Source organism: Chelonia mydas, chromosome 8, assembly GCF_015237465.2.
Source record: "Chelonia mydas isolate rCheMyd1 chromosome 8, rCheMyd1.pri.v2, whole genome shotgun sequence".
In the NCBI taxonomy this organism is placed as follows: Eukaryota; Metazoa; Chordata; order Testudines; family Cheloniidae; genus Chelonia; species Chelonia mydas.
The window spans coordinates 80,570,211-80,596,732 of NC_057854.1; the positions used below are offsets into that span (position 1 = coordinate 80,570,211).

General features: G+C 39.3%; 1 long non-coding RNA gene across 2 annotated transcripts; it reads right to left on the reverse strand.

Annotated features, from left to right (window-relative positions):
• Positions 1-377: 377 nt before the first annotated feature.
• On the reverse strand, positions 378-26,114 carry LOC122461514. 2 transcript variants are annotated; one of them, XR_006283451.1, is made up of 3 exons: positions 26,062-26,114; positions 1,372-1,494; positions 378-584 (listed from the first exon to the last, which is right to left on the reverse strand). It is a non-coding gene; the product is annotated as an uncharacterized LOC122461514 (long non-coding RNA). The 2 variants fall into 2 exon arrangements; XR_006283452.1 differs by lacking the exon at positions 26,062-26,114 and adding an exon at positions 3,588-3,630.
• Between the last annotated feature and the right edge of the window lie 408 nt (positions 26,115-26,522).

The window sequence follows — 26,522 nt, forward strand, 5'->3', positions numbered from 1 at the left end:
CAGTGGTTTGGGGTTTATATTATCATTCCCTGGAAAGGGGAGATACTATGTCTTAGAATGTGAGGGTAGAAGGGATAGTACAGGTGATGACCCAAATGAAAACCGCATTAAATGCAAACTTAATTTGTGACCAGATCTTGTTGAATTCCAGTTACTGTACATGAAACACAACTCTTATGTTTAGGTATTCTTTTGTAAAAAGTAATTTTATTTTGTAAGTTATAAAGTGCTGAAAAGTAACACAATATGAAATTCAGCACTAACGGTTCATATGAATAACAGAGCCTACAAATATTTTACCAGGTAAAAAAGAAAAGCGTGAAAAATCAATTCTTTACTATAAGTAGTGCAAAAATAGGAGTTCTTCTTCTCTCCTTAACTTCAATTTCTTGTTAATAACAACTGCAAATAGGTCCAAACCCTAAACACCAGAGAGAAAGTAAGAGTTGTTTCTTTAGAAACCTTGATTTTGCAACCTCCTTTTACAATGTTGTGCACTGAAACAAAATTTGTCCTTCTTGTAATTCTGTCCTTTTTAGGCTGCTTTTCCAATCAATGGATGCCAGAGAGATGGCCACTTGGGGCTGGAAAAGGAGGGGGAAAGAGACAAATCAGTAAAGGCCTTTTAAATGCGTGCCGCAGAATCCTGTGTAAATGTTACATACTTTTAAAAAAATGAATCTTGCCCTTTAATCATAATGCTGAAATGAAGATTTCATTATAGATGGTTCAGGTAATGTTCTGAATAACTAGCAGGAAAGTGTAAATTCAAATTCTCTCTAGCCCTATCATCTTCAAATGCAATCTTCCCTTTTAAATTAATGACTGCAACATTTGACATCTTTCAACAGGCAATGCCAGTCTTTAAACTAAGGGCTCTAACAGCCCCAAATCTGTGTATGGGATTACTCTATAGGCATAAACTACTTAAATCAGTGGTGGGCAACCTGTGACCCACGGGCCACACATCAGGGTAATCCGCTGGCAGGCCGCGAGACAGTTTGTTTATATTGACTGTCCTCAGGCATAGCCACCCGCAGCTCCCAGTGGCCGTGGTTTGCCGTTCCCACCCAATGGGAGCAGCAGGAAGCGGCATGGGCCGCAGGGACGTGCTGGCAGCCGCTTCCTGCAGCTCCCATTGGCCGTGCCTGCTGACGGTCAGTGTAAACAAACTGTCTCACAGCCTGCCAGTGGATTACCATGTGTGGCCCATGGGCCGCAGTTTGCCTACCACTGATTTAAATGATACAAGCGTCCTTCAAAAACCTTTCCTTCCTATCTCCTTCTCATCATGCAATTTCTCCTTAGTGTAAATCCTTCACCTGATACACTGAGATTCAGGAATATGCTATTCATCCAGAAATTACTGACCTTGCTGCTGTTCAATCTCAGAGGAAAAGGCTGCTGAGAAGAAATCTCTTCAGATGGCTGTCACAGGATTAAAATAAACTCTTGTGCTGGGATTTCCACTCCCATTGTAGATTTCCAATAGTCCTAAATGAAGCATTAACACCAAGAGTTAACATGAAGCCTTTCTGAGAATAATTTAGCTCTCTGAAAATAGTGAGTACAGCGGGCTGTAAAACGATTCAGTCTTGGGGCATAGCTGCCCTGAGCATTCTCATCCGTATCCTATACTGGCAGCCATGAAGTAGAGTTGGCACTGACATTATAAAAGACAGCTGTATGTGTCTTTCTAGAGAGAAGCTGTGGGCTTCAATAGAGAAAAGCTGCTAGGAATCAGAGAGAGAAATATTGTCTAGTTTTGCTTCACTAATATTTCATTTCCAGCCTTGAGCATAATGCTTATTGTCACTTGCACATTAGTTTTATCACTGTCTTCTTCTAATCAATGGCTTGGATCGTGCTCCATAGATTTGCCCATGAAGGGGTGAGGAGGGGTGAGCAGTGGGAGTTTAAGCTGCCTCCGCAACACTATCAGCCTTTTCTCCAACCAAACTATCCAGAGACCTCTCTGTATCATCCAGGTTCTATTCTGTAGGAGGTGATGGAGATTAGGTGGAGATTGTGTAGGGGACGCACATAATCCTCTCAAAATTAGTCAGAAAATACTGCATAATCTCAAGCTGCATTATCTGTTCCTCATAACACCTCATTCACCTGGGATAGCAGGTACAACTGAAACCAAAGGGCCAGGGGCCGCCAAGAATTGCAGGACTACACAGTGTATAGTACACGGGATGGTGCATTCATGGCCTCCGACAGATCTTCAAGTACCTATGCAGCTCCTTATAGATCTGCTAAATTTGGGGGCAGGGCTTTTCTGTGTGAGGTAGGGGAAAAATGCCAGATCTACTTCCCCTGTGGGAAAATGCCAGGTGCTCTCCAGGAAGAAATACAAGCACTGTACAGAATAAACTAAGATACACAGGACCAGTTCCTTAGCCTGTATAAGTCATCCTAGCCCTAGATTCATTGCAGTCAATATGCCTCCTCAAATCTATTTCATAGTAAATCACTTGGATGAAGATCTGAACTCAGCTACCTCCAGGCAGCCCCCTATGGAGTCAAGGAAGTTGCATTGGTGTAGTTAAGGGCAGAATATGACTCATACCATGAAAGTAAAAATAAAAAATAAAAACCTAACCCAAAATATTAGAGACATTTTTAATATTTTTGGTACAAATGAAGAGAAATAGACCAAGAATCAGATCATATATCCTTGTGACTTCTGCAGTCAGGGATTGGGGGGCGGGGAGGGAATTGCTATGCTTCAATTGTTTAATTGTTGTTAACAAATACTAGGGGCTGGAGAGGATAGAAATGAAAGCAATGCTTTTTTGACATTGTAGAGAAAGCTCATTGCTGCTAATTGCAATCAGGAATGGCAAAGTTGCTGTTTTTGTAACAAATACTTTACCGCCGGCTTGAAATATACCTTTGATTTTTTTTTTATTAACAATTAGTGAATTTCCACTTCACAACATTTTAGAGTAGGGAGAACTAAAGGAAGGACAGAGAGGGAGAGAGAGAGAAAGAGCGAGTGAGAGAGGAAAAAGGATCAGTTAATATCTTTCTCTGGGTGCCCAAGCTGTCTAGTCTCATCAGTGTCTGTGTTTTAGATTGTTAACATTTTGAGGCAGGAATTGTTCTTAATTCATGTCTGTCACAGTATGACACACATTGTTGACAGTTAACAAATAAATAATAATCTTTAATCATAAATGTGCAGTGCACATTCCTTCATTACTCCCTAAGACTAATGAATATGATTGTTTTGTCAAACACTTTGGACTGACAAGTTTAAGTATGACTGCCACACTCAGCTGAACTGTAAGAAGCCGGCAATGAAATGGAAAGCTCTTTTGTGATTTTAATTAGCAGTGCCCGTCATCTCCCCATTTGTGCTTATGAAACAAGGTACGACAGGCTTGCCACAACTAATCAAAAAATGTGTAAGATAGACAAACCACCACGCTGGCATTCTCCATTTTGAACTATATGTAGAAATGGCATTATTTTCTTAGGAAATGTAATATGTCCCACAACCACATTTTAATTCTGTTTTCATTCAATCTTATGATTCAAGGATTTAGAGCTATTTGCTCTGCAAATAATGCACTCACTGGCTGTCATGGTGCAAATGGCAGAGAGTACTTTAATTCCAACACAATGGCAGTCAAGATTTAGGTTATGTTCCATGATTCACGATGTTCTGCAAAAAACAGCAACACTATATTACACACAATAATGTAACGTTATTTGTCATATGGAGAAAAGATCAGTGTTTTCTAGATTAATAAATGCGAGGAATATATAATATGCGTCGTAGCTAAGAATCTGGTCCTGATATGTATTCACATATAGAAGGATATGGTGTCATAGTTCTTTAATATTAGGAAAACTGGGAATAATATATTTTACTACATCATCTGCATGCTGGTTCTACTGTCAGCTCTTCTGCCATATTATTTTGCTATTTCAGCTTCTCAGGACTAATGCCATCATGTTTTGCATTTCCATCACAAATATACAAGTATCCTTTTATCTGATACCCCATCAGTTTTCTACTTGATATTAATGTCTTTAATAATATGCCTTGAAATGCTGACTAACACACTATCGGAGGAAGCAAGTTTAAAGAGTAATTGGAAAGCTGACTTCTAATTTTACAGAATACGAAGTAATTTGAAAGCAAACAACAATGGCCTAAATCATCCTGCTCCGCTTCACTGGGCAGAGGGGATGAAAGCTCCAAGAGATTCCCACACATTGTGTTTGGACTGCTGCTGCTACGGCATCAGTATCACATTGGTATATTTTTTTAACCAAAGCATTTTTTTTGGAGTCTCTTGTTCACAGCAATACACCTAACCTCAATCAAGTTGATTATTGCTGAGATAGCCAAAGTTTTAAATCTTGGTGTCTGAATCACTATTGCATTGCTCTAGTTTTAAGCCAGTGTAACTCCATTAGTTTAACTGGTAATAGTGGTATGTTTCAGCATAGCTCCATTAAAGTTAATAGCTTAATACAGGGTGGGTGGAAGCTCCCTGCAAAAGCAGGTGTGGGGCAAAGATTGGGGCAGAGAGAGGTGTGGCAGGTGTGGGGCAGAGAGAGGTACTGAGAATGAGAGTTACTGAGACTCTGTGGGGGGTGGATCGGCTGGCTCCAGGCTGGGAAGGAGAGTCTTACCTACCATTCTAGCCCCTCTGGGTCCCACTCCCTACTGCCTAGCCCAATCCTGGGTTCTGCCAGAGCTGCTCAAGCCCTAAGGGTCTTGCTCCCCAGACTACTCCCAGGCTTCATGGTGGCCACTCCAGCCCCTCTGAATCTTACTCTTTCTTCTATGCATGGTCCCCGCATGAGGGCCATGCACAAGTACTAGCCCCCTATTCCACCCAGTTCCACCACCCCTGGAATTATGTGAATTTACTGCAGCTGAGGTTCTGATCCATTGATTTCAGGTGAGTTACACTGATGTAAAACTGGAGTAGTTGTGAATCAAGTCCCTAAATTATAATTGTTTTACATAATTAGAAATAATTCTACCAAGTGCAACTAAAAAAAACAATCCTGCATACTGAACTGATGGTAGTTGGGTGAAATGACAATGACCTGTCAGTTTACGTAAACATGCCATTCAATGTATTTGCATATAATATTATACATATAATTCTTTCAAACAGAAAAAAAATCCATCAAACTCACATTAAAGGGATAGGTTTCAGAGTAGCAGCCGTGTTAGTCTGTATTCGCAAAAAGAAAAGGACTACTTGTGGCACCTTAGAGACTAACAATTTTATTTGAGCATAAGCTTTCGTGAGCTACAGCTCACTTCATCAGTGGAAAATACAATGAGGAGATTTATATACATAGAGAACATGAAACAATGGGTGTTGGTAACATTGGAACGTTGGAAACACCCATTGTTTCATGTTCTCTATGAATATAAAACTCCCCACTGTATTTTCCACTGAATGCATCCGATGAAGTGAGCTGTAGCTCACGAAAGCTTATGCTCAAATAGAATTGTTAGTCTCTAAGATGCCACAAGTACTCCTTTTCTTTTTATTTAAGGGATAAAATCACACATCAAGTTAAATACCGCATATTTGAAAACATAACATATTTCCTTATAGTGATCACCACTAAAACGACAATATTTACCAACAGGTACTGGTTTACCACATTACTGGAGTACAAGTTGAGCAATGGATTTGCTGCATTGGGAAATGAGGAGGAGAAACAGGCAGTAGATGGAGTAACATGGAAGAAAAGAAAAGAAAAGAAAAGAAAAGAAAAGAAAAGAAAAGAAAAGCCTGTACCTTCAGAAGAGGGGAAGAGATGATGCAGATGGCCAGAGACCAAAGCCTAAGGAAAAATGGGGGTGCTGTACAGGGGACTGCAAGAGAGAACATAAGACAGATTCATACTGACACCAGAAAGAGACAGGTCTATGTGATTGGGTACTCCATACTTAGAAGAATTGAAAGGCCTGTCATCAGACCAGCTCCAGAGAACAGAAGAGCATGCCTGGAAGAAATTGGAAAGTCAGCTAGAGGAAGATAATGTGAGGGATAATGGAACATCTCAAGCTAGAAAACTGGGAAAGGTCCAAGGGAAATAACTGCAGTGTTTGTACCCAAATGCAAGTACTCTCGGCAATAAAATGGAGGAACTGGAACTACTGGTGCAGAAGGTTAAACCAGATATTTAGGGGATTACAGAAACGTGATAGAATAGCACTCATGACTAGAATGCAGGTATTGAAAGGTGAGAGTGCTGTGTGGGAGAGATGGGGATAAAGGTAAAGGTGGTGAGGTAGCACTGTACAGTAACAAAGTGGTAAACTGTAAAGAAATACAAAGTGATAATATGGACAAAGCAGAATCTGTTCAGGTCAAAATCCTTTTGGGGAAGGATTGTAAAAGAGGTTCTGTTGGGATCGTGTTAGGGGTCTGCTATAGACCTCCTAGAGTCACAATCTGTTATGGATAGTAATCTCTTCAATATTATTATAGAAGGAAATACTTTTGAGAACTGTGTCATAATGAGAGACTTTAACTTCACAGATATAGATTGGAGAATACATACTAGTAATAGTGGTAGGGCCTAATTATTCCTGGATGTGGTCGATTATAATTTTCTTCTTCAGATCACTGAACCCATGAGAGGTGATACAATTTTAGATGTGGCTTTAGTAAGTAGTGAGGACATCCTGCAAGAGCTGGTTCTAGGAAATAGTCTTGGATTGAGAGATCAAGAATTGATTCAGTTTAAATTAAATGGAAGGATAATCAAAACCAGGTTGTCAACTATAATTTTTTATTTTAAAAGGGCAGATTTTGGGAAACTACGGGAATTAGTTAAAAAAAAAGTCAGCAGGATTAAATAGTTCAAGATCTTAAATACAGAAGAGGCTTGGAATTTCTTCAATTCAACTATACAAAAACTATATGAAATTTGCACCCCAAGTAACGGGAAGAAACTTGTAGGGAAAGGCTCCAGCCCCAGCTGGATGAATAACCACCACAAAAAGGTTAGAGTAAGCAGAGAGCCTATAGAGAATGGAAAAGGGGGCTGATCAGCATATAAAGCTACATTGTGGAGGTTAGAAAATGTCAGAATAAAGTGAGAATTGGTTAAAGTCAAGCTGATTAGCTCTTGACAAGAAAATTAAAATAAATAAGAGGTTTTTTAGTTATATAAATAAAAAGAGAAATAAAGAAAATCAGTCTGGGCCAATATGTGGTGTGGATGGAAAGGAGATTAAAGATAATCTAGGTGTGGCCCAAAAGCTAAATGAATACTTTGCGTTAGTTTTCAGTTATGATGACAATATAGAGCATGTGCATAAAGGCAATATGTCTGATGGAAATAAGTGTCTAGAAATGGAAACAGCGTCATCTGAGGTGGAAGAAGAAATAAAAGACCTTAATGCACTCAACTACAGGGGACCAGATATCTTCCACCCCAGAATATTGAAAGAACTGGCACATAAATTTGCTGGCACATGAGTCCAGTAGCAAGGATTTGTAATAACCATTTGGGGGTAGGTCTATTTGGGGGTAGTACCGTAAGACTGGAGAATAGCTAATGTCATACCTATATTTAAGAAGCAGCGGGGTGAGGGGGGAGAGGTGATGCGGGAAATTACAGTCCTGTTAGTCTGACCACAGTAGTATGCAAAGTTTTAGAAAAAAAATTGTGAAGGAAAGAATAATTAGATTCATCTATGAGGTAAATGGTAAAGGGATGAAACGCAGCATGGGTTTCATGCCAAACTAACTTCATTTCCTTCTTTGAGAAAATAACTGTTTTTTTTAGATAAGGGAAATGCAGTAGAGCTAATATACCTGGACTTCGGTAAAGTATTTGACACTGTGGCACATGGGAAATTATGAGTTAAATTAGGGAAGATGGGGATAAGTACAAACATTGTCATGCGGATAAGGAATTAGCTAAAGGGGAGAAGGTAGCAGGTTGTGCTGAAAGGTGAATCATTGGACTAGATCAGAGGTCCCGAAGTGTGGGGCGCTCCCCCGTAGGGGGCATGGAGGAACATCTGGTGGGGTGCGGCAGGGCCTGGGCCAGCCTCCATGGAAGCAGGGAAATATCGCTACCCAGCCCCTCTCCGCTCACAGTTCTGCTCCGGTCCTGCCCCTCAGCTGCATCCCCAGCCCCCGGCCCTGCACTTGGCCCAGTCTCCACTCCCCCAGCCTTGGCACAGCTCCACTCCTGGCCCCGCGCCAGCTCCCAGTTAGGCCATTGTCCATTGTCAGCTCCATTCCTGGCCCGGGTCCAAGGCTGGGGGAAGGCCAAGAGTTGAGCCACACCTGGCTGCAAGGCTGGCTGCTGGCCCTCACCGCAGAGCACCTGTGGCTCTGCTCCTGCCCCCAGCCTTGGCGCCTGGCCGGAGCCCTGCTCCCAGCCTTGGCCCCCCCCTCAGCTGTGGCCCCAGCTTTGGCCTCCTTACCACCGTCCACATCTGCCCTTCCCCTTCTGGAGCCGCGGTTCTGCTCCTGGCCCTAACTCATAAGTAAGGGGGAGCATGACCCTAAAAAGTTGGGGGATGGCTGGACTAGGTGGAGGTTACTAGTGGGGTTCTCAAGAATCAGCCTTGTGACCAGTCTTATTCAATATTTTTATTAATGACCTTGGAACAAAAAAGAAATTTCCAGAAACCACAGAGGTCACCTTTAAAAACTTTTCAATGCCTTTTTGCATCTAACTGGTGTTACCATCATATTTGTGGTTATAGCTGGTTGGGTTACATTTGTCCAAAAATGTAATGACTTTTGTGATATTTTAAAGATAATTTTTCTCTGAATATTTTTAAAGTTATTTATCCGGTTTATAAAACTGGCTAAATAATTCACAAATAGATTTACTGAATAATTTTTTGGCATTAATTTCATACAATAATTTTGAATATTGGAATAAAATTTCTAATTATTCATTCAGGCCCCAATTTAGCAGTCTGTTCTTATTTAGCAAAGCACTTAGGGCCAGGTTTTTAAGGTACTTAGGAGCCTAAAGATGCTGATAAGCAAAGGTGTCCATGCAGGTTAGGTTCCAAACTCAGATCGATTTATGTCCTTTTAAGTGCCATTAGGCAGCTATCTGCATCTTTAGATACTAAATCTCTTTGAAAATCTGGCTCTTAAATACACGTTGAAGTCCCATTGCTTAAACATGTGCCTCAAGTGTTGTAAGATTTTGTGTGCTTCAACATGCTTTGCTGAATTGCTACCTCATCTCTATTTTCAGTATTCAGATCACTGCAAATAGAGAAGACTGTAGATACTGCTAAGATTGTGGTGTTAGATGATCTATGCAATCAATACCAGGATGGTATGTAGAAAATGACCATGTAAAGAAAATGAACAATTATGAAATAAATGATTAAGCTTTGCTATGCGTAGACTATTATCAAAGTATACAAGCCATATACATTAAAAGTACAAAACTTTTAAAAAAACAACAACATAGTCTCATATAACTCTAATAAGGCTACTACTTCTCGGCTGACATTACACTGACCTCTCTTTATAAAGCAGTAGAAATAGATTTTTCTGTACCTAAAGTAATTTAAACTCAGCTAACAGAAAAGTGTGTGAAGAGTCACTCTGGCAGCTGGCATATGCAGCTGCTTGGCGAGAATACAAGCTCATTACTGAGTAAGAAAAACAACTTTTATAACTGGAAATCTGAAAAACATTCAACTTTAAAAGTTGAAATTATGCCATATTTGGTACAGTTTAGCTAAATTAAAAATAAACATACCCAGGCATCTGGGGTTAAAAATGGCAGGTTCAAAAATATTTAGGTTTGAATTATTAAAAAAATTATCATACCATGAGGTGAATGATCATAAAATTAATGGCACTCAGGACAATACTCTAACTGACTTTGAAATACCATTAGGGAGTGAGCTCTTCATCTCTCATTACAATATATAAATCTCAAAGAGGAATCTATTGTGTGTAGCAGTATAAAGCCCTGATCTTGCAATTTGTGTGCGTATAGACCTCTGTGTTTGTGCAGGGGCCCCTTGAAGTTAATGGAGCTCTGTTCCTTCTGAGTCTACTATAGGATAGGGGCCTAAGCTGATACAAAACTAGAATTTATGAGTGTGATGACTGCTACAGACAGCTTTACTATTTAAGACTGACCATTTACATTTAAAACAAAATTATGCAGTAGCACAGGGATTTACATTGAAGATGAAACTCATAAACTACAGCAGTAAGAGAAAACTTTATGTGAAAAGAAGGAGATCCATGATAGATGTCTAGGGGCAGTAAAATGCATTATCCACAGATGCAATGTTAATGGATAGCTTTAAAAATTACCTGTTTTTCATAAATATTTGATTTTTGCCTACAGTACTGATTCACTGTGGTCCTCAGCTAAGGAAATATAATAATAATAAGCTCAGTTTCTTGATTATTAATTATATGTAACTAAATTCTCTCGGATGTGCCTTCATAAACATGAAGCATTTAACGGTTCAGGCACATAGCAGTAGCTTGAATGTATGTTATGTTTCAAGAATTGTTTTTCATTAATAACCCAGGAAAGTCAAAGTTAAAGTTAAAAAATACAGGAAACCTAAACTTAGGGAAGTACAAAAATTCAGTTACAGTAGCCAAACTGCCCTTCTAGAGATATCATATTGTTTTAATTATGCACCAGCTACTGCCATGCCACAGTGGTAAACATTAGGGCTGGTTGAAAAAATTCAATTTTTTTTTTTACTGTCATAAAATGAAGCTTTGCAAAATCCAAATTTTCCATCGCAGAAGATATATTTTGACAGAATTTTCCACTGGCAAAATTAAAACAAATGTTTCATTTCTGCCCAAATCTGAATGATTTGTTTCATGATATTGACCTGAAGGAGGATTCAGAGGTTGGCTGCATCCTCAGGGTTAGGCTGAAGAGGACCAGTGGTGAATATGGTTATTTGACAGGGAGGTCATTTAACACCACACTAGACTCAAACACGCCTGATATTTTCTGCAGGGGAGCAGGGCAGTATTAGCATTTCCCTCACCCCCACCATTAAAGTTAAAAGTTAATATAGTTGTGGCCTCTATGTCGTGTTTTATTTTTCTGTATGTCCTGATCAGTGTAGGAGCATGGGGCTTTTCCTGTTAGTCTGCAGACAACCCTTTTATAAATCACATATAGGGAGGTCAGATGAGGAGGTGGTCCTGGGGGGAAACATACATTGTGAGGAAGTCTGGAAAATGAAAGAGCTGGAGAAATATTCCATTAACTGAGACCTTGTCTACATGGTGCAGTAATGTGCACCAGTGGGATGTGAATTGTAATGTACACCAATGTGTTGCGCACTAATTGCCCCGCATAGGCCTCAGTGGTGTGCATTGAAAGTTCCCTAGTGTGCATGAATAGTACTGTGTTAATACACACGAAGGAACCTTTGTGCATCTCAGCAAGATCTACGTGGGCCAGTTAGTGCGCAACTTGTTGGTGCACATCAGAATTCCCATCTCACTGGTGCACATCGCTGCATGGTATACACAAGACTTAAGTAACTCTGTCATAAATATAAAGGGAAGGGTAAACACCTTTAAAATCCCTCCTGGCCAGAGGAAAAACCCCTTCACCTGTAAAGGGTTAAGAAGCTAGGATAACCTTGCTGGCACCTGACCAAAATGACCAATGAGGAGACAAGATACTTTCAAAGCTGGAAGGGGGGAGAAACTATCAAAAAACTGTCAAGGTTCCTTCCCCACTCTGAACTCTAGGGTACAGATGTAGGGACCTGCATGAAAAAACCCCTAAGCTTATTTTTACCAGCTTAGATTAAAACTTCCCCAAGGTACAAACTATTTTACCTTTTGCCTTTGGACTTTATTGCTGCCACCACCAAGTGTCTAACAAATATATAACAGGGAAAGAGCCCGCTTGGAAACGTCTTTCCCCGCAAAATCCTCCCAAACGCTACACCCGCTTTCCTGGGGAAGGCTTGATAAAAGTCCTCACCAATTTGCATAGATGAACACAGACCCAAACCCTTGGATCTTAAGAACAATGAAAAAGCAATCAGGTTCTTAAAAGAAGAATTTTAATTGAAGAAAAAGTAAAAGAATTATCTCTGTAAAATCAGGATGGTAAACACCTTACAGGGTAATCAGATTCAAAACGTAGAGAATCCCTCTAGGCAAAACCTTAAGTTACAAAAAGACACAAAAACAGGAATATACATTCCATTCAGCACAGCTTATTTTATCAGCCATTTAAACAAAACAGAATCTAACGTCTGTCTAGCTAGATTACTTACTAAGTTCTAAGACTCCATTCCTTTTCTGTTCCCGGAAAAAGCATCACACAGACAGAGAGAACCTTTGTTTCTCCTCCGCTCCAGCTTTGAAAGTATCTTGTCTCCTCATTGGTCATTTTGGTCAGGTGCCAGCAAGGTTATCCTAGCTTCTTAATCCTTTACAGGTGAAAGGGTTTTTTCCTCTGGCCAGGAGGGATTTTAAAGGTATTTACCCTTCCCTTTATATTTATGACAAACCCTTAAACCACCCTTATGGGGAAGGCAAGTATTATCATTGCCACTTTTCAGCTGTGGAAATTGGAACAGAAAGAGGGTAAGTGGTTTGAACAAGGCTGCACAGTGAGTAAGTAGAAAAACCAAGAGCAGAACCCAGCAGTTAAGTTTCCATTACTTTTCCCCAAGTACTCTTACGAAGAATGTCTTTTGGAGTTCTGATGACTTTATTGTCTATTATATGAGGAACAGCTCAGAAGGCCAGAAAGATTCTTCTGTCACCACAGCAAGATGATAATTTTGTTTCTCTGATCAAGAATAGGCTCTGTGGGGGGGAAAACTTATTTTGTGGTAAACAGAGCCCTAAACTATTATATAATTGGCACCATTTACTCTGTATTTATGGCATTATGAGTTTACTGTATTTGGGTTTGTTCAAATAATTTCCCATATCTAGTAGAAATTGTATTTTATGTGAAGATTTAATCTAACCACAGCTGCAGCAATATAAATTACACTTAAGACTATGCTGATTGATTATAATCAGTTGTAATCATGTCTTATAATTACATTGCATTCTGGAGGCAAAGGACGTTTAAGCCTACTCAGCACCCTACTACATAAAGAAGATTAGCTCTTACTGCTGACAATCTCAGCGAACATTGAAATATGCATATAAACGCCAAGTTTTATTAAATTTATTGTTCAAGAATCAAAGGAATTTCTTTTTGTAACCATAAAAGGTAAAATAGAAATCAAAACAAGCCTAAAGGTTATTGAATACCACACTTATATAAAATATCCTCATTAAAATATTTATAGTCCATTTGGCTTGGATATTTTAATCCATTCCCTTGATATCCATCTGATCTTTGTTTATCAGGGCTCCAGTTGTTTGTTCATGCTTCAGTAAAATTGTGCAGGAAGCATAGGCAGTGTGCTATGTAACAGTGACAACCATAGCATACAAAAAGAAAAACATTCCAGTACAATTTCTAAAAAAGTACATCATATATAATCTTACAGTTTATTCTAGTTATTCTAATATACTGTGTTTTCAATGGTATCAGTCATTTTGTTTTACATAAGCACAAAGCACTGCTGGTATTTTCACTTACTTGATAAATGTTTTTTAAAAAAGGGGGATACAGGGTACCACTTGGCTATCAGAGATTCAGTTGCTGGCAAAGCAATGTCCCTAGGTCCACTTGGAAAAATTCAAGTCTCTGATGTTTGTTCTAAAAGCTCTGGACGAAAAGTTGGTGTAGAAGGTGAACCACCAACAACAGTGCTGCCTAGTGGTCAGGCACAGATGGGGCCAGTCATCTCCCCATTGCAAATACCATTCTGTCCTTTAGCAACCCCTCAAGGGTTTCCAGTCCTTTCCTTTAGCTTGGGAACTATGGGGTTCTAGGTCCTTAAATGGTCAGGGTCTTCCCCAGCTGGGTTTTCCACCAAGGTGAACACTCCTGTTGTTCTCACATCTTGGAGTGGGTAGGGGAGCCCAGCCCCCCTCCATTAGGCTTCAGTCCAGAGCCCAGCGATGGACAGCTACACTCTGCCCTTTGGGGTGCTAAGCAGCCACCCCCATGAACCACTTCCTACACAAGTTTTCTTTTCCACACACAGTAAAACAGAGTCTCAAATAAAGTCTTTAACCTGCACAATCAGTCCTCTGCCTAGCTTTTGTAGGTTTACTCAGGTTTGTGTTGTCAGGTCTTAGGCAATCATCTCCTGAGTAGCACTTCCTCCCCAGAGTTTGGAGCAGCTGACTGCTCCCTTCCACTGCTGGCTTTCCCTTTTAACCTGACATCCTACTTGTGGAGGATTTGCAGGTGTGATTCGGCAGGGACACCTTGGCCCCGAGCTGTTCCTTAACACCTTGCTCTCCAGTGTGGTGTTTGTATGCCCCATCACAGTTGACCTGAAAGCTCTCATTGTTTATAAACTCAAAGGGCCGATCTCATTTGTTGTGTTGTCCCATAATTCTAGGGATCCTGCCACATGTACACTTTGGTAGGTGGAGATCTATATTGAGTTTTGTTTGGTTTCCTTTGTCATGTGATAGCCCTGACTTCCCAACAATTCTGGCAGCTATTTCATTTTGTAACCGTGGGATGGCAAACCTCAAGCCAAGCATGAAAACACAAGTACTGAAGTAGGATACTGTACTATGCTTCCTGAAATGCCTTCACTAGACACTTAGCTACAATACAATGAGCAAACTCCCTTTTTCTGGGCACCAGCTTTGCTCACAATGTTGCACATTTATTTTTATTTTTTTACATGGTTACTCCAAATGTTTGCAAAAAGATTACCATTTCCTATTAAAATTTTTAAATATTAGCATAAACATTTGCAAACCATGATCAGACAAACAAAGCATTTCTGTAAACAAAGATAATCTTTCATAATTGTGTTGGTTACGCATACCTTCACTCCAGCAGAGAGCTCTCCAACAGAGAGGTCGCTGCTTCTGGTATGTATGTGAATTAGTAAGACTATACAGTTATTAGGAGAACTAACAGAAAATGAGATCTGCAACTGCACAAATTAAAGTGTTTCATCAAATCAAAGATATAGATAGTCAAAGAGAAAAGATATCAATTTTTGGAAGATTATACACTGAACAGTCTTACCGATAAAGTTTAGTTCATCTTAAACATTATAACTTTGTTGTGGGATGTGGTTTCCAGTATCTCACTATGTGGAAAAAAGGCCTATGAATTTAATAGATAATGACAATAGATTGCTATAGATCTCTTTTGGATTGTTCAAATCATTAAAAAAAGGTATTATCTGTTCTACACGTTTTTGGAGTAACTTCTATAGAACCTTACTATGTGTATTCATCCACATTAAATTCTATAGGAATTTTCCAGATGTCCATAGCTATCAACAACAACAAAAATTCCCAGGTGTTGTTAGCACTAACTATCTAGGGGTGGGATTTTCAAAACTACTGAAGTGATTTAGGAGCAAAAATCCTATTAACAAGAATCATGAGAAATAACCCATCTAGATTTGAAAAAAAATAAACATGCTGGGCACATCTGATTGCTGTTTAGAATAGAATCTTGTCATTCCTGGCTCCTCGGGTCAGGGGCCATCTTTTAGCATTATATGCCTGATGTAGCACTGAGCTGATTGTTAGCATTTAACAAAGACTCAATTATAAGTTGATGAAGGGAACTCAGTAGACATCACATATTTGGATTGTTTAGTAAAACATTGCATAATGTACTTCATGAAATCTTACTTGAAAACATTAATCCAAATTGCCTTGTAGAGAAATATTGTCATTAGGATTGAAAATGGACTGAAAACCATAAATAAAGGGTAATAAAAATCCTTTAACATGGATAGGATCCTTGTGGGGTGGGAGAACCCTGCTAAGTTCATTTTGTGGCTTGTGGAGTTTCCTCCAAATTCTTCTATTGTCCACTCCTTCCACCCTCCTCTTGTTCTTATTCACCCAAATATCATGTCTTCTCCCCATTTATGTTATAAATTCTTTGGAGCAAGGATATTTATCTATGCTTGTACAGTACCCAGCACAGTAGTGCACTGATCTTCATCAGGGCCTTGGATATATTACTGTAATAACATATATTTGTTTTCCTTGATCTGAAGAGCTTACAGTCAAAGTTAGACAAGTCAAAGAAAAGTAAGACAGATCAATGTACTGCTTTAGTGTAATCTCTGTGTGCTTTAACTATGTTTATACCTATATGCTATTTATGAGTTGTTTTTCATATGTTCTGTTTGTAATTCAACTCAGCTGTATAATGTATTCTATTTCATTGGAAGCATAACTCACAAGTTAAAATGTAATAGCATTTGTTGAGATTCTGTGCAAATGTCTCCACAGAGGGCCAATGCACCTCAGTCCTCCAGACCTGCAATATCAGTAGATATTTCTGAATCTTTATTTTTGGGACAAAGAAATTCATTTGAATATATTTCATGTCCACTTGAATATTGTGGTTTGCAATTTAATTATGCAAATTACTGATTTGAAAGGTTCTGTTCTTTGATCTGACTCCTTTAAATTGTGTGTCATGAGGGTTAACTATTTCGACTGTGCTGCCAAAATGCTGCTTCACGTGTGAGAGCCCTAGTAATTACTTTCCCTGATGCTTTGTGTTCTCAGCACACTATTGTGGAAAATGCAGTCCTATCAGGACTGATAGAGACTGGTAATGGTGATGGGGACATGGATTAGAAAATGGAATTTGGGGGAGACAGCCTAGAAGAGAGAGGGGCCTGGAGGCAGAAAGAGAATGTGCGTGAAAAGGAGATAATTGGGAATAGAATGAGAGACCTAGCAGCAACCAGGTCTTCAGAGCCAAGAAAGAGAATTAAGCACAGATGGCCAATTTTTTTGCATTCAGTTACACTAGTAGTCAGGAGTTATACCAATATAACCAAGAGTAGCAGTTTGCCTACAGCGAGGGGTCTGTAAACTGGAAAAGAGTTAAGGAAAGTTGCAATAGAGGAAGGCAGGCCTAGGAGCAATTTTTAAAATTTGAATTCAGCATCAATAAAGGAAAAGACAAATTTATATGGAACACTCTCAGCCAAACTTTGTCCAACTGTTTAAACTTTCCCAGCTCATGAAAAATACTCAAAAAAATCTATACTGATGAAAAGATGCATCATGTATATGGATGAATATGCATGTGTGTGCCTAGGTGCCGACTCCATGGGTTAGCCAGTGCTCACTGGCAGCAAAGCTCCCCCTCCTCCCCTCCATCCCCCAGGGCCTCTCGCCCGCTGGCAGCCCCACTGATCAACTCCTCCCCCTCCCTCCCAGTGCCTCCCGCCCGCCAGGATCACCTGTTCCGCGTTGTGCAGGAGGCACTGGGCAGGAGGGGGAGGAGCAGGGAAGAGCGGGAAGAGGCAGGGCAGGGGTGAGGCCTGGGAGGAAGGGTTGGAGTGGGTCTAGCACCCCCTGGGTAAAGAAGAAGTCGGTGCCCCTGTGTGTATGTATACATACACATATAGTCATATTGTTTTTAAATATGAATGATGACATTCTTAGAAGCTATGTATATTTAACAAGCAAAATGACCATACACCCTATACAATAGGGGTGGTAAGTCTAAATACCAGACCATGAACTATAATAGTCTTGCTCAGCAACATAATACCCTCATGGACCCAAATCCAAGTGGATGAATCCCAGATTTCTACAAATAAACTGACCAAATATTAAGAAAAGAGATCCAGAGGGGATGACATGAGATTGTAGTACTCAGCAACTCAACAACCTAAAAAAGTCAGTCTGTCTGGATGAAATTGTGGTTCCAGTTGGAGAAATCCATTAACTAAGGAACTCTTTGTGGTTTTTTTAAACACTTGAACACACACCCTCTCCTATGCAAAAAAGCACTGAAGCTAACTGTATCTTGTCAATATCAGTACTTTGTGAGCACGTACTAATTGGTTAGAATTTAAAATAATCTATTCACATAAAATCCATTTCCTTAATGCTCTCAACATACAAGAAAGGCTTTTAGAGAGGGTGTGATACCAGAGGTCCATTGGAAAACCTAGCCCCAACTCCACAGACTTCAGGAACATCACAGCAGTGCTTCTGTTAACCCTCATGCTGTCCTATGTGTTCCCCCTCCCTCTGACAGCATGACCAGCTAGTAGCCACGTTTCTGTTAGGAACCAGTTCACATACTCATTTTACCTATGGTCAAACTTTGCAGTCCTACTTTCTCCAAGGGCTTAGAATCAAATAGGGGGTTAACAGTGCAGACAGTTAATGATGTGAGAAACTTACACTTGAACTGTGGTGGTTTAGTTCGGGACCATGCAGACTTGTCTAGATTTGATGCTCTATGGCCCATAAATGTCCAAAGAGGCCATGCTTCACTGGGCCTTCTCCAGTTTGGGGAATGGGGCAGCATGCCACATCACCTCTCCCTCCCTTCATGTACACTTCTCAGCTAAATGTCACACAATTAACATACATTTTCTGCCCTCATGCAATGAAATCAAGAAGAGCATTTGGCCCATATCCCTTGCACAAAGGAGGACCTAAGACTCTTATATTTCAAGAAACTCCACAAAGTGCACTCCCTGACAGAAATGGGACTTTAGGTACTAATGGAACTATCAAAATTCATTGGAAAAGATGAATTAGTCTACATTTCACACAATGGTTACTGATAAGAATTGCTTTTGATGAGGATGATTGATGACTATCATAGCACCGAGTGATAGACCAGAATGCCATTGTGCTAGGCGTTTCATAGGGAGCAAAAAGATGAAGGATGCTCCAAAGAGCTTACAATCTAAAGATAAGAGACAATGGATGGATACAGACAGAAAGATGAGGGAGTACAAGAAAATAATGAGACTGCGTAGCAGCATTCTGAATGGCTATAAGTAGGTCACAATTGCATTGGTCAATGCCAGAGAGAAGGATGTTACAGTAATTGAGACATGAGATGATCAGAGCCTACGCAAGCACTTGAGTTGTGTGGATGGAAAGAAAAGAGATGTTATGCAGAAAGAAACTGCAAGATTTAGACACAACCTGTATGTGAGGACCTAAAGAAAGGTCCGAGTCAAAGAGGATGCCCAGGTTATGGGCCTGAATGACAGGCAGGATTGTAGTATTGCCCACAGTGATCTAGAAAATAGGAGAGCTTATGTGGGGGGAGATTAAGAGTCCTGTTTTAGCCATGTTGAGCTTGAGAGGCTGGCTAGACATCCACAAGGAGATGTCAGAGAGAAGCTAGAGATTTTAGTTTGACAGAAGGTAACAGGGCATGAGTAGAGAGATAGATCTGTCCTCATAGAGATGGTAGTTGAGTTTGTATTTGCAGATAAGATTACCCAGCGGTAAGGTGTAAAGAGTGAAAAGAAGGAGCTCAAGGACAGCCCTGTGGAACCATGGTCCAGTGATATTATGGTTCAGAGATATTAAGGAGGGGAAAAATCAAACTTACTTCTTTTATATCTTTTTTCCCCCCTATCATGATAAAGCCTTATACTCAGAGGAATATAAGGCAACTCTTATTGTATTATTGAAATTTCTTCTTTGGGCTATAAATATTTTCATGATTTTTTTTAAAGGAAAAAGAAATTCTTGTTGAATTCCTTTTCTTCCTCAAATTCTGAAATTAAAACAATTGTAGCTTCACTAAAAACTTGCTATGCTCCAGTCTTCAGTCAAGCTGAATGGAACTCTTAATGGAATCCATAGGAGTTTTGTCCACATGAGGACTGCAAAATCATTCTCTTAGGGTATATGTTAAGGAGAACTTCCAATGTATTCTCAAAAGCTTTTACTTTAACTTCTAGGTCAAGCTGCCAAACGTATGGTCTGCATGGCAGATCCAGCTCACATGATGGATTTATGTGACTGGCATGATATAGTCATGTTTTTCTAACCTAAAATTTCATTTTAAAAAAAGTTTTTAGCACTTGTGGCTGCAGGAGCAACCTTCCAAATGTGAAGCAAGAGTAAGTGATGCAGTGATGTCTTCAGTAGCCTGAAACAATGACTCAGGAGGTGTGACCTCCCTTAATAATCTCATTGGAATATCAATTTTAAAGCCCAGTGATTATACTTGACCAATAGTGTCAATATTAACCATTTAATCACAGACCATTTCAGTGGATGGAATGGGGTAGGAGTGAAGAACAATGGGTTCAGAACTGGATTCAATTGCTAAAGGGAAATGAACACAAAGGAAATAAAAGAGAAGGCTCCCAAAAATGAGGAAGGGGCAGAGAAATAGGGAAAGGAGTATGGGAAGGGAAGAGAAACAAAGAGCTCTAATAGGGGAAAGTGGGTTTTCTCACTGAACAATGACTATGACAATAAGGTATTGAAGAAATTATAAATAACTACATGTTTTGTTAATATGTAAAAGTAATATTTTCCCCTTGATCTCCTTGCAATCCTCCTGCCAACATCAGTGGGCATTCCACTGTGTATCGTGGCAAGTGTATGTGCCTAAATTTGTATCCCAGTGCATACTTCCTAATTAAAGATAGAATTCTGAATGAGATTGACATAATGTTTTACTGAAATCATAATGTTGTACTGATTTCCACTCTAGATCCATCCCTCCATGTGTATATAAGAACATAAGAATGTCCATACTGGGTCAGGCCAATGGCTCATCCAGCCCAGTATCGTGTCTTCCAACAGTGGCCAGTGCTAGGTGCCCCAGAGGAAATGGACAGAACAAGTAATCATCAAGTGATCCATCCCCTGTCTCTCATTCCCAGCTTCTGGCAAAAAGAGGCTAGGGACACTTCAGAACATGGTTTTGCATCCCTGCCCATCCTGGCTAATAGCCATTGATGGACCTATCCTCTACGAACTTATCTAGTTCTTTTTGAACCTTGTTATAGTCTTGGCCTTCACAACATCCTCTGGCGAAGAGTTCCACAGGTTGACTGTGCACTGTGTGAAGAAATACTTCATTTTGTTTGTTTTAAACCTACTGCCTATTAATTTCATTTGGTGACCCCAGTTCTTGTGTTATGAGAAGGAGTAAATAGCATTTCCTTATTTACTTTCTCCACACCAGTCATGATTTTATAGACCTCTATCATATCCCCCCTTCGTCATCTCATTTCCAAGTTGAACTGTCCCAGATTTAGTAATCTGTCCTCATACAGCAGCCGTTCCATACCTCTAATCATTTTTTGCCCTTTTCTGTACCTTTTCCAATTCAAATATATTTTTTTTGCGATGGGGAGACACATCTGCACGCAGTATTCAAGATGTGAACGTACCATGGATTTATATAGAGACAATATGATATTTTCAGTCTTATTATCAATCCATTTCTTAATGATTCCCATAATTCTGTTCACTTTTTTGACTGCCACTGCACATTGAGTGGATGTTTTCAGAGAACTCTCTACAATGATTTCAAGATCTCTTTCTTGAGTGGTAAAAGCTAATTTAGACCCCATCCTTTTATATGTATAGTTGGGATTATGTTTTCCAATGTGCATTACTTTGCATTATCAACATTCAATTTCATCTTCCATTTTGTTGCCCAGTCATCCAGTTTTGTGAGATCCCTTTGTAACTCTTCGCAGTCTGTGTTGGACTTAACTATCCTGAATAGTTTTATATCACCTGCAAATGTTGCCATCTCACTGTTCATTCCTTTTTCCAGATCATTTATGAATATGTTGAACAATCTGGTCCCAGTACAGACACCTGGGGGACACCACTATTTACCTCTCTCCAGTCTGAAAATTGATTTCTACCCTTTGTTTCCTATGTTATAAGTTATAATGTTCCCAAATATGTCTAGCCATGAAGGAACAATTTAAAAAATCACATTAGGAAGTGAGTTCTGTCCAGGGCTTTCCTGTTTCAAATTTAAGTAATCCAATGTGGAGTTTGTCTCCAAAGCACATCCAGATATGTGTAGAGTCTGAAATACCAGACAAAGAAAAATCATATTCAAGATTGATGTGACTGAATCCTAGTCAAAAGGAAATTGGTAAATCATGCCAAACTTAAGGGTGTTGTTGGATCCTAATGGGATACAGAACTTACAAACAAAAAGTCTTGGCCAAATAGCATGTCGAAGAAATCCAACTGTTAGACCACAAGTACATTAAAAATGCCACAGTCCATCTATTCCATCCTCATAGTGGTAAATACTAAGTGCTTCAGAGGAAGGTGCACAAATCCTCATAATGGAAAATTATGACATAACTTCCCCATAGTGAAAGTCTCCTTGTAGACCCATCCAGTCAGCAACTGATAACATCAAGTATGAGGGTTTATGTCATGCATATATTTTTATCCTCTGCTATCTAATATTATCTAATATATTGTTATTTCTCATTCATACCAGCATCTAATCCCCTTTTGAATGCTGTTAAGCTCTCAACTTCAAAAATATCATGTGACAATGAGGTCCACAAATTATGTAATAAAATAAAATAAAAATAAAATAAAAACCCTTTTTCAGCTTTACATATGTCACCTTCACATTTGTTATTTTCTAGTTTCATGAGCCAGTTAAAATAGGAGTCTCTGATTTACCTCCTCTACAACGAAAGTTCTCTGAGAAGTGAAAGTAATGAGCAGCTCCAGAAATGGGCCAGTTAGTTTGGTGCTGAATTATGATTTTTGGTGTGTAACCTTTAACCACACAAGTTTGAAAATGTTTGGTCTCAATTTTCCCGTGCCTCAGTTTCCTCATCCGTAAAACGAAACAACGTCTTTACCTTGTAGGGATACCGTGAGACTTAAAGCATTTGTGTTTATAAAGCTTTAGGTGATTCTTGTAAGGAAGGGGTTTGAAGTGCAAAGTATGTGTTTGTTGCAAGTGCAGCAAAAAAAATACTTTTTTTTTTCATGAAGTATGGCTTTTAATGTAATTGTTGAGTAAAGCCATGGAGTATAAAGCCAGACTTCATTATGCTGTTTTACAGTGGCTACTGTACTTTTATGCCTTTAATAGAATGGCATAATGGTGCCATTAATGCTGTTATATTCTAACCTGTAGAACCATTCCATCACCTTAAGGTGCTTTTTGAACAACTGTTCAGTCCTATTTCCTGTTCTTAGCCTCTATATATTTGGTTAGTACTGGCCCTGTGCCTTGTCAAAGTAATTGCTATGTATAAGTATTACAGAAATGTTCCACCACGGTGTCATTCTGATACATCAAGTATGTTCTGTATATTATTTAGGCAATTTTTATATGGTATAGATATCTATAACTTTAAGAATCGTATTGTTTAATTCAATGCTGTGCTCTCTGTATATCTCTCTATGTATCTATATATATGTGTGTGTGTGTGCTGTATACACACAAACACACATGAGAAATATATCTACAAATAATATTGCCAGCTGTTTACACACACACACATACGCACACAGAAGCTTTGTTAGGAAGACTTAACATGCTAAGTACTACAGCTAGAAGTAAATGTTTGCAGAATTGATGTGTTGGGGAGTCCATCCCACACAAGGCCTGACCAGGTTATAATTAACTTTATAGGCTGCACCTGGAGGAGGGTGAGGGATTGATAGAGTTGAACTGGAGATGAAGCCCAGCTGGGCAGGGGCAGGCTGGGCTTGTATAAAGCCAGGAAACTGAGAGCAGGAGGGGTAGTAGGGATGAGGCTATAGTCACTCCGTAGAGAGAAAGGGCATTGGGCAAGGACAAGGAGGGTATCTAGGGGGGCGAGTAAACCCTGGCATCGTGCCCTGGATTAGAAGTCTGGCAAGAAGCCAAGAAGGGTGTAGTAGCCTCTGGGAGCAGAAGAAGGTCAGAATATTATTAACACTTCACTTTCCCCAAAATGTTTGAAGTTGAATATTGTCCATCACCTGTTGAAGCAGTAGTGTGGATTTGGGATAAAATATATTTAGACATTTTCCCTCCAGCAGGGTCATCAGCCTGGCTAACACCTTTGGAAGCCAGAGTAGTCCAGGGCTCAAAAAGCACAGAAATTGTTGCCACTGATTTTCATTGGGAGCTAGATTAGTCCCCTGTCCCTATGCATTTTTTCTGCATATCTCCCCAGAAGTATACTCTCAAATATTACTCATTTTTGACAGCTTGTTGAAAAAATATGTAGTGTTTAATTAAAACTGCTAATGTTCACAACTGTATTTTATTCAACAAGCCCAAGAATAAGGTGACTGGATCAGTGACCTTGCATCAGATAGACTTATTAGCTAGTGGAGTCATGCAACTTTCAGCTGACTTCATGTGTGAAATTTTCAGCTGGCTCATTAACTTTATGTGCACCACTAATCATCTGCCACACTTCTGGCAAGGGAAAAAGCGGTCCAAAAGTGGGAACTCCTACAGGCATGTGAACTTGTTCTGCTACAAGATAAGGTAGCCAGATATTTCTGGATGTTAAATAATGCCTTGGTCATGGAGAGACAAAGCTGTCATTTTCATGCTAATAAACAAAATGTTATAGTCAATAAATCTTCAAAAAAAAATTATAAAAGAAGATATTCAGGTTTGCAGAGCCATCCAACATATCAGATCAGGATCAGGTAATTTTAGCCTATAATTAAATGTCATTTCCTCTTGGGAACAATTTTACAATGAGAGGTGCAGCAGTGCCAGGATCTTGTCTACAGCTGAAACTACAACTGGAAAATAGCAATGCATATTTCTGTATTGTAATTTGTTATCTTGAATAGTATGCCAAGAATCAAAGTCCAGGCAAAGATGACATACTGTGGTCCAGTGTCAATTTACTTATGCTCTCAGAACTGAAACTCTGTTTTCCTACACAGCATAAATAAGCTTTGCTTCTTAATTTGTTTTTTTCCCCCAAAGTGCATACTAAAATGATTGAAATGTCAAAAATATCTAAATTTTTTTCATTGTTCAACTCCCATGAATGTTTAAACAAGAAGAAATCTTACAATTATTAAAAATTCAATATCTGACAAATAAAAAAATAAAATGTCAATTGCGTCGTTCCAAGTCATAGAACTCCCAGTCAACAGAAATATCTAGTTCACAATTTGATTTCAAGTGGAGTCTAGATCAATATTATTGATTTAACAGAAACTTTAATTATTTACTGTATATGTAGTTTATTAAAAAAGTTTTACCACATGTAGACTAGTTATTTAGATAGGAAATTGCAACTGTCTAAATTAATACTGGAGAATTGTAGAGTTTATCCTGAGGCTGCAAAACTGGGATCAAGCAGGAAACTGTTTTAAGGAATTAGAAATGTGTATATCATTAAAAGCCTCAAAGTTGCACACACACAAAAAAGGCAGGCTACAACCATTATTTCCCACTGGAGCATAATTAAATACAAATAATAAAGACTGTATTGTCTCTGTTATGCCTTTCTTTCTCTCACAAAATTTGTTCCTGAATGACAGCTGTCAGAGGCCCTGGCTTGATGTGACACAATCCACTTGAAATTTTCTAATTGTATAGTCTTCAGAAGACATGCCATTGCAGACTGTGAGAGCCCTCCTTTTGCTGATGGATTGTATGACCACAACCTGGAACAATTGAACTCCAGACATGGAAGAAAAAAAGTCAAATAAACAAAGGCTTCATACAAAGGTCACAGTCAGAACAAGCTCCCTTTTCATAAAGAGAGGATCTAAGAAAGTGACTTTCAGCACTGCTAGGGCAAAATCAACAGAGGCCCGTAACACATCCTTTGAAAATTAGCTTGGAGGGCTGGCATGTCACATAAGGATAATCAGTCAAAAAAAAAAAAAAAAAAAAACTGTGACAGGAACCTTCTCAGTAAAATCTTTTTATATTATGCCAGAGACACTTATGAATATACAGGAGAGTTTTCCTCTAGAACTATCAGGCAAAGTAGGAATTGTATGTTGGAGAGGAAAGGTGAAAGCAGAGTTCAAGCACACACACAAACCACACAAAAGGAATGACCTCTGAGAGTTATTCTCACCTCGAGTTTATGCTTTGTGTGAGTAGCTAACTGGCTACTCTTCTCTTAAGGAAAACCTAAATGCATAAATTTTAGGTGGGCAAATTTAGAAGCCAGGCTGAAATCATTCTGTACATCTGATATACAGGGGCAAAACTTACCCATCCATGTTACTGTGGGATCTGGATGCACTGGATATGATGCAGTTCCATTCACAGGTAGGGAAAAGAAATGGGAAGCTCACATAAGGGCTCACGTTACCTGAGCACTATAAAATATATCTTGGTGGGGTCTCCCTTAATCCAACTGTACAACAAGGGTGAGAGAGATGGGCTGAATTATTTCTGAGGTTAACTAGTCTTTAGAACAAATTAGTCCAATAACAACTTAGTTCAACAGAAAAATATTCCCAGCATTCTTCTGCCATTTATTTTATTTTTGTACAAAAGAGGCATAACATCCATCAAGGTGATATTTAGCATGGGGAACATTGACATATTCTGTAAAAATACAGTCTTCTGGAAAGTGTTACCCCTCCCTCCCCCCTTAGCAAGCCAGTGCTATTTCAGGGTGTTCCAAATGTAGTTAGCACAGTGCTCACATTCCAGAGTGCTACAGGCAT